Source organism: Micropterus salmoides, unplaced genomic scaffold (genome assembly GCF_014851395.1).
Source record: "Micropterus salmoides isolate LMB-PRFRI ecotype aquatic unplaced genomic scaffold, ASM1485139v1 Ms_hic_scaffold_8, whole genome shotgun sequence".
Lineage (NCBI taxonomy): Eukaryota > Metazoa > Chordata > Actinopteri > Centrarchiformes > Centrarchidae > Micropterus > Micropterus salmoides.
In genome coordinates, this window is record NW_024044570.1 from 7,066,187 (window position 1) to 7,074,769 (window position 8,583).

An 8,583-nucleotide genomic window follows, 5' to 3' on the forward strand; every position below is an offset into this window, starting at 1 on the left:
AGAACTGTCTGATTTTAGAGAAAAGTGATAAAAAGTATAATTTGACATTTTTAGAGCAGAAGACAATTGGAGCAAAGATGCAGATGAATCAAGAGATTAAAATAATGAAAGAAGTTTGACTCTAAACAAAGCTGTTTTTGAGATAATTGCAAAACGCAAAGTTGATAGCGCCATCATGAGGTGTATGAGGGCCTTTTTTTTTTTGCCTGAGTAGTGGGTGGAATTTGCAACCTATGTGCCAATTTTGGTGAGTTTTTTGTCCAGCAGTTTTTGCTGACCAAACACTTTTAGCAGAGAAAAAGAAGAAAGAAATAATAAGAAGAAGAAGAATCAGAACAAAACCAATAGGTCTCCAGCAGCTTCGCTGCTTGGATCTCTAATTATGAAGCAGCGGTGGATCCATGGTTAGATAGCTGGCTGCCCCTGCCTTGCATCACTATGGGCTAGTATTTATACTAGTAATAGTGCCTATTTATAAATAAATGGCTCCACATTTGATTTGTACTGTTACATATTTTTTGCAGGCTAAAATCAACACTTTAAACATAATACTGGTACACAGGATAGTAATAAGGTTCACTTTAGCTGGTGAAGTAATGTGGAAAGCCATACAACTATAGTATTTCACGTCAGATAACATTAGCAACTGGTCGGCGTTACCGGAAAGCTTACGTTATCTAACTTGAGCCAACTAAATCATAATATGTTTCTAGTGCTTTGCGGTAATGTTGGTTTACCTGTCCAATAGGATGAAAGCCAACTGTCAGTATTGTCGGTTCCAAGATAAAGCAGAGGTTTCTTCGTGACTCAAGCCTTTCTGATGTTGACTGTGCTGTAAGTACACACTGACTCAGAATTAATTTTAGTTACCTCCGATTGGCATAATCAGGTATTATTACTCTGATGTACATAACAATCTTACTGTATTTACATTAATCCTGAGCCAGCAGTTTTAAATAGGATTCAACGTCACCTGCTCTGGCCCCAGGAATACATGTGACAATGATCGCTGGTGTCGCTAAATTCACGTCTCTCAAAATGGCCCTACCAATAATCAGAGCTGGTATCTCATTGGGTGTGTCTCCAAGTGGAGAGAACCTGTTAGAAATGTGAACAGGTTGGTGTTGTCCTGTGGGCTTATGTTGAGTGATGGCCTTCCTCCATATCGTCTTACAGCCTCCGCTACCAGGCTGCTTGGGAGCTGTCGGGGATGGCAAACAGGAGCATGATCTGATTGGTCCGCACCAGCTACTGGGGGCTAGTTACAGCAGCTAATGATTGAGTTTCCTGGTGCAGAGCCAGGTGAACTGGTATTCCCATTTTAAACTGGAACATAACTTAAGCTTTTAAATCAAAGTACAATCCAAACTCCTATCAGAAGAACAAACTGGTTTCAACCCTCTTGATCTTTTCAACAACTCTTTATTGTAATATTGTTATGACTCAATTTCTCAATTATCAACCAATTTACTTAAATTAACACCTCAACTTACACCCCATTTTTGGAAATAGAGAATAGTTTGGGAACCCCTAGTAACTCCTGGTCATAAATGATCATCAGATTTACTGTAGCTGTTTCATTTAATGCCATGTGTATAGAGTTGTCATGTCATTGTTGTATACATTGTTAAAAGTTTTTGTTTGGAGAAAACATTTGCCACTGGAGACACTAACTCTAGAATGACATGTACAGGGGTCTATCTCTTTTCACCTCACCTAAAAATTCAAGTATTCATAAGAACTCATATGTTTATGGATTTCTATAAAATTAATTTAACAACTGTTTTGTGGATGCCATAGACATACATCACACTGACCAATGTTATGATTTTGTCTTTGCTATCATAAAACAACAGGAAGGCCGTGAAAAGTTCATTGTTCATAGACATGTTAAAATGAATGTGCAATTGTGTCACTGTGAATAGGCGTATCGGAGCAGGACTTTAAGTGCTGCATGACACAGGACATGAACAACTGACCTGACTGACCTCAGCCAGTAGCATGATGACATGTAGTTCAGCTGTTTGCCATGGTCACACAGGTCTCCATCATGCTGTGAAAGTTTAAGGAATCTCACAGAACAAGTGATTGGTTCAAAGGGCACTCCCATGACTATAGGTGATTCGATTGCCCTTTAAATAATTATTTCCTGGCAGCAATCGCAGCCCTTGAACATGGGCCACAGGTTTTCCCCTTGTGCTGTAAGAGGAAACTGATAACAGATTCTGATTGAGGTCAAGATTGCAACAAAACAGTACAAAACAGCATTATTCTAAATATGAAAAAAGCTTCTGCCTTGAGTGATGACACAGATTGTAACACCAGAATATGTGTTAGAATTTTTTATTTTTTTGGGGGGGGGGCTTTTTGCCCTAAAATGGGAGAAACAAAAATACACACAGTTAGTTGGAATCAATCTTACAACCTTCCAAACAGGAGTCCCACACTGTATCGACTGAACTTGCATCCAAAAATTTGAAACAATTTGACTTTGTTCTGGCCCGCCATTTAACGGCTTGAAAAGATTTTCCCGATACCAGACTTATTTACCAACCGCTGCTCTAGGCTAATGACTTCTCCTGAAGCTAGTTGGAGTCATGAGTCATCCAACCTGGAGTCTAATCAATGAGACAAGATTGGAGGTGTTGGTTAGAGCTGACCTGCCCTATAAAAAACACACGCCAATTTTAATTTTGCTATTCTCACGAAGCATTGCCTGATATGAACCACGCCTTGAACAAAAAGAGCTCTCAAAACATCTAAGAATTATAAATGTTGACTTGCATGAAGCTGGAAAGGGTCACAAAAATATCTCTAAAAGCTTTAAATACTATTGTTGTGACTTAGATGAAGATCACTTTGACCAATTTATGCAGGTCTTGTCTAGGTAATTCCAAAGTACTTTTTCCTGGAACTGTTAAACTAAACTATGATTCATTTCTGGTGGCAACAGGTGTGTCAGAGCAGTTATTCGAACACAAATGATGGAGTGTAAAAAAACATGCATGCTCAGCAAAAAAAGAAAACTTTTTTTTTATAGATCTCATCTGGCATGGAAACGCTTTGGAATCCCCGAAGACGAGCTGGAAAACTTTGATGGGTAGACCCTACTTAGCCTGTTGCTTATGCTGATGGATTGATGGATGGATGGGTTACTAGCACATAAGCAGATAGGACCCCTGGAGTCTGGGGATTGGATAGGGCATCCATGACTCACTGCTGACTGATCATTTCTGTGCAGGAAATGACCTAAATCCACATACAGCCTCTGTGGAAGTAGTTCTCCCTCTTTCGTAAACATGACCTTGTGACTCTCTACCGAGACTTTCATAATCTCCCTGGTTGTCACCTCACAGCCAGGAGCTTCCACTTTCCCATCCTTCCTCTCAGACAGCTCCCAGCTGCACAAACCAATGAAGGAAGAACATTTAGCAACCAGAACTTTTTTTGTTTTTGTGACTGTAAGCCAGCTGAACTTGAACCACAGTGTGCTGGCTCTTAGTGCGAGTGCACTTGATGGATCAGTCCCTTATGTACCCATGAATGCGGCTTGGATATGTGTTCAATAAAGGGTTTGTTTTTAATTTTTGAAAAATTTGTTTTTAGTTGTGCTTTGTCTCAGGCGAAGACAAATGTGCTTCAATGTTTCTCCACCAGTTCTGGTTTAGATAACACTTCAGAAAAATAATTCAGAGCAAACTACTCCATCTGACAAACTGCAGTTCAAATGGAGTCAATTTGGAAAGGGATTTAACAGTGGGTCTTATCCAGAAATAACAATGCGTGCAACTGTAGAGTGGTAGCAACAGCTTGAAAGGCTTCACTGCCAACGGTATGAGCCAAAGGATAGTAAACCCAATAAGACAACGTTACACTGCTTTGACAATAGCTCAAATATTCATGTATAATACAGAAATGTTTAATGAAAAAAGGATTTAGGTCAGTATCTTGATTGAAGAACAATTCTAATGTCAGTCTTCGGGGTGTGTGCCCACTTTCAGGAACACATTTTGATTACTAAATGATATTGTAAGCCATATAATTAGAATAGGAACTTACCAAGTTATGTAACACTAGGACAGCCCCCTAGTAAAATTTTCCTAGTCGACTAGTTGTCTTTAGTTCAAGCCAGTGGTGGAGTAGTCGTTGCATGTTAATTATTTAACTATTTTTGGGGTGCATCAGAAAATATCTTGAGTTGGGGTGAGAAAGAATGTTATAAGTAGTTGAGAAAATACAAAACCAGAATAAGGAGACATTAAAAAATAAACTAGAATGGGCATTTCCTTAAGAAAACACATGTGAGAGCTGCCAGCTATTTTTGCAATTGCTACCGCTGTCGGTGCAATGTGCGGCTACATCAGCTAAGAGACTCAATGATGTGCTGTACACTTGTTCAGCGAACATATGTGTTAAGTTTGGCCCCTTTTCATTAACATGCTGTGAGCAGGGTTTGATCCATCAATCTCTGGATCTGGAGCAAGAGCAAGACTGAAACCACTGGTCTACTCACACTGCGAAGGGAAGGCTTTCAAGTTTCTTTGTCAATCATGTGTCTTATTCTGACAAAAAAATGCCTCCTAAGCATCAATAGAAGGCATGTTTTGCTTATAAACATATTTTCTGTGATGTCTACTCTGCTGTTGAAGAATAAAATAAATAAACAGCCAAAGAATTATGCTGTGAAAGACTTAATATCATGTAAAAAATTATTGCATTTAGAAAGGCAAGGCAAGGCAAGTTTATTTGTATAGCACATTTCAACAACAAGTTAATTCAAAGTGCTTTACATAAAACATAAACAGGGAAATATATAAAAGTTTAAAAGCAACATAAAATATAATAAAAGTTACAGTGTTACAATCAGGGTTAAAAGAGTTAAATGGAAACTAAAAACAGGCTGAGGGGTTGAGCAAATAATTGAGTTACAATTATTCTGAAAAAAGAATAAACAGAGAAGTACACTTAATCTACTCTCTCTAGCTAGTCTGTACTTGAGTCCGCAGCAATCCTTGGGTCCACTGAAACTCCAAAAACTCTCGGACACTACAGAGAAACCAGGATATGTCTGTCAGCAGGCCACTTTGATCCAGATATACTCTGGACCCACCTGTGCGTTTACAGGTGGACAGAGGTTCCTGCAAATGGGTGCGAGATTTAAGACCACTTCCTTCACTCTGTTCTATCTCACTCCCATAATCCCCCAACTCAATTACCTACTCATTTCTCACCGTGTAAATATTTAATTAAAAGCAATGATAAGAAGCTAAAAACAAAGAAAAAGAAAACAGGACAGTAAAAGTTATAGTGCAGTGTAAGTTATCAAACTACTAGTTAAAGGCAGTGGTCTTAATTTTAAAGAACTGACTGTTTCAGCAGACCTGCAGTTATCTGAGAGTTTGTTCCAAATATACGGAGCATAATAACTGAACGCTGCTTCATCTTGTTTAGTTTTGACTCTGGGGACAGAAAGCAGACCTGCCCCAGATGACCTGAGAGGTCTGGATGGTTCATAATGAAGCAAAAGATCGGAAATGTATTTTGGCCCTAAACCATTTAGTGCTTTATAAACTAACAGCAGGATTTTGAAATCAATTCTTTGACATACAGGACACTGGAGTGATGTGATCCACCTTTTTGGTCTTAGTGAGGATTCGAGCAGCAGTGTTCTGAATCAGCTGCAGCTGTCTGATGGATTTCTTAGGGAGCCCTGTAAGGACACTGTGACAGTAGTCGAGTCGACTGAAGATAAATGCATGGATAAGCTTTTCTAGGTCCTGCTGAGACATAAGTCCTTTAATCCTTGATATATTCTTCAGGTAATAGTAAGCTGACCTTGTAATTGTCTTAATATGGCTCCTCAAATTCAGTTCTGAGTCCATGACTACACCAAGATTTCTGGCTTGATTTGTGGTTCTTAACATTACAGATTGAAGTTGAGCACTGACTTTCAATTGTTCCTCCCTGGCTCCAAAAAAAATAACTTCAGTTTTATCCTTGTTTAATTGAAGAAAATTCTGGCACATCCAATCGTTGACCTGCTCAATACAGTTACTCAGCGCTTGTGTGGGATCATAGTCCCCTGGTGAAATGGTTATGTGAATCTGTCTGTCATCTGCATAATTATGGTAACATATTTTGTTGTTTTTCATAATCTGAGCCAGTGGAAGCATTAAAATGTTAAACAAAAGAGGCCCCAGAATGGAGCCTTGGGGAACTCCACATGTCATTTTTGTCAGCTCAGATGTGTGATTACCTATAGACACAAAGTCCCTGTCCTTTAAGTAGGATTCAAACCAGTTTAGTACTATGCCAGTCCAGTTTTCAAGTCTGTCTAGTAATATGTTGTAGTCGACTGTGTCGAATGCAGCACTGAGATCCAATAATACTAAACTAGACTGAAATTCTGCCACTGTCAGTGTTTAAATGGATGTCATTGAAGACCTTAACAAGAGCCGTCTCAGTGCTGTGGTGTGGTTGAAAACCTGACTGGAAGACATCAAAACAGTTATTTAGTGCTAAGAAAGCACTAAGCTGTTGAAAAACAGCCTTTTCAATGATTTTACTTTAAAATGGGAGATTTGATATGGGCCTATAATTGCTCATTAGTGAACTGTCTAGATTGCTCTTTTTTAAGAGTGGCTTAATGACTGCAGTTTTCAGGGCCTGTGGGAAAAAACCTGAGAGGAGAGACATGTTGACAATTTGTAGTAGATTTGAAGCCATGCATTTAGAAACATTTTTGAAAAAACCTGTTGGCAAAACATCAAGACAGCATGAGGAGGATTTCAGATGTTGTATTATGTCCTCCAGGTTTTTATGGTTAATAGAATCAAATTGTCTCATGCTATATGAATTATTTTTAAGTGGACACAGGGACAGGACATATCCTGTAACTGATATGGAGGTACTGATTGCTTGTCTAATTGTTTGAAGGGCAAGGGTTTGAGGCTACAGACACAGGAGGGTTGGTTAGGCGGTTGACAGTAGCAAACAGGGCACGTGCATTATTAGTGTTTTTGGTGATGATGTCAGAAAAGAAGGACCGCCTTGCATTTCTCAGCTCTAAATTATAAGTGCGAAGTATCTCTTTGTAGATGTCATAATGAACCTGGAGATTTGTTTTCCGCCACCTGCGTTCAGCTTTTCGACACTCTCATTTTTGAGTTCTAACCAGTGTGCCATTTCTCCATGGAGATCTTCTCTTACCAGAGACCACCTTCACCTTGGCTGGTGCAATGGCATCAATAACATTTGTAATTTTAGAACTGAAATTATCTACAAGCTCATTGACTGAGACCCGTGAGAGGGTGGGTGTCGAGGAGAAAGCCTCAATAAATAAGAAAGACTAACAACGTAGAATTTTAAAGTAACCACTGAAAGTCAGTAAGGACTCCACATTTTGTTAGCATCAAGTTCAAACAGCTCTGTAAATTCACAAGCTACAATATATTAATATTGTGAATCAAATCAATGTCTGGCGCATGAAGTGGCTAGAAATAGTAAAACACACATTTAACAAATACATAAATCACAAAGTAGTTGTTTTGTATTTAATATAAAATCAACGATTACAGATATCAGCTACACAGGTAATAGCACCCATCTCATGAAGAAGATGTAGGGGAGAGTGGGGTAAGTTGTCTCGTGTGTAAATTGTCACACTGCTCATAACTCCAACACTAGAGGCTCTATGTCAAAAATCAAATCTACACTTCCTGTTCACATGTGGTCAAGGTCACTCTAATCTGAGGTGAGCACAATTTTATTAATTTTTTGCTTCAAAAGTAAAACATTTGGTACTTTACATTGTATGTATTCCAACCTTATTAGGTATGAATGTTCACAATGATAACTTTGCACAAAGTAGAGGAGACAATGTCTTCTGATACTTCAGCTGAGGTCCTATGTTAAGCTAACCTTGAGATTTAGCCAACATTAGCACACATGTCAGTTTGGGGCAAGTTGTCTCAATGACTTTGGGGCAAGTTATAGCTGTAGTTTACAGCAGCAGCCTTATGCCTGGACAAGACTGAATTCATGACAGAGTAGGCATGTAGTATGTTAGTAGATACAAACACATTGTTGCATTAGTGTTTTTAAACACCACATCTGTTTAGTTAAGAAGTTAGACATTTAAGCAAGTTATCTGCAGCATTACATTCAATTACCATAGATCTATTTGCACTCCAGAGAACATTTGAAGTTCAAAGAAAGACGTTGTCCCATTCAATTATTTATTTTCCAAATTCTCTAGGCTTGATTGTTGATTTATTTTACTTTTAGTTCTGGTTACAATTTGAAATTGAAATCAATACTCACAATTAAGTGTTCTAACTGTTTGATAATCCAGTGTGACAACTTACCCTATGCAGTGTGACAACTTACCTGCCAATCAGGCAAATTGTCACAAGTGCAGACTCTCTATTCAACAGTCTACAGCTCCATAATAAGATAATGAAGATGTAATGAATACAAAACTTATGCCCAAGACTTCATTCTTTCATTTGGTATGACATTTGTACCATTGTGATGTACGATGCTCAGTAAATATTAGATGGTGTGAAAAGTGTGACATACCCC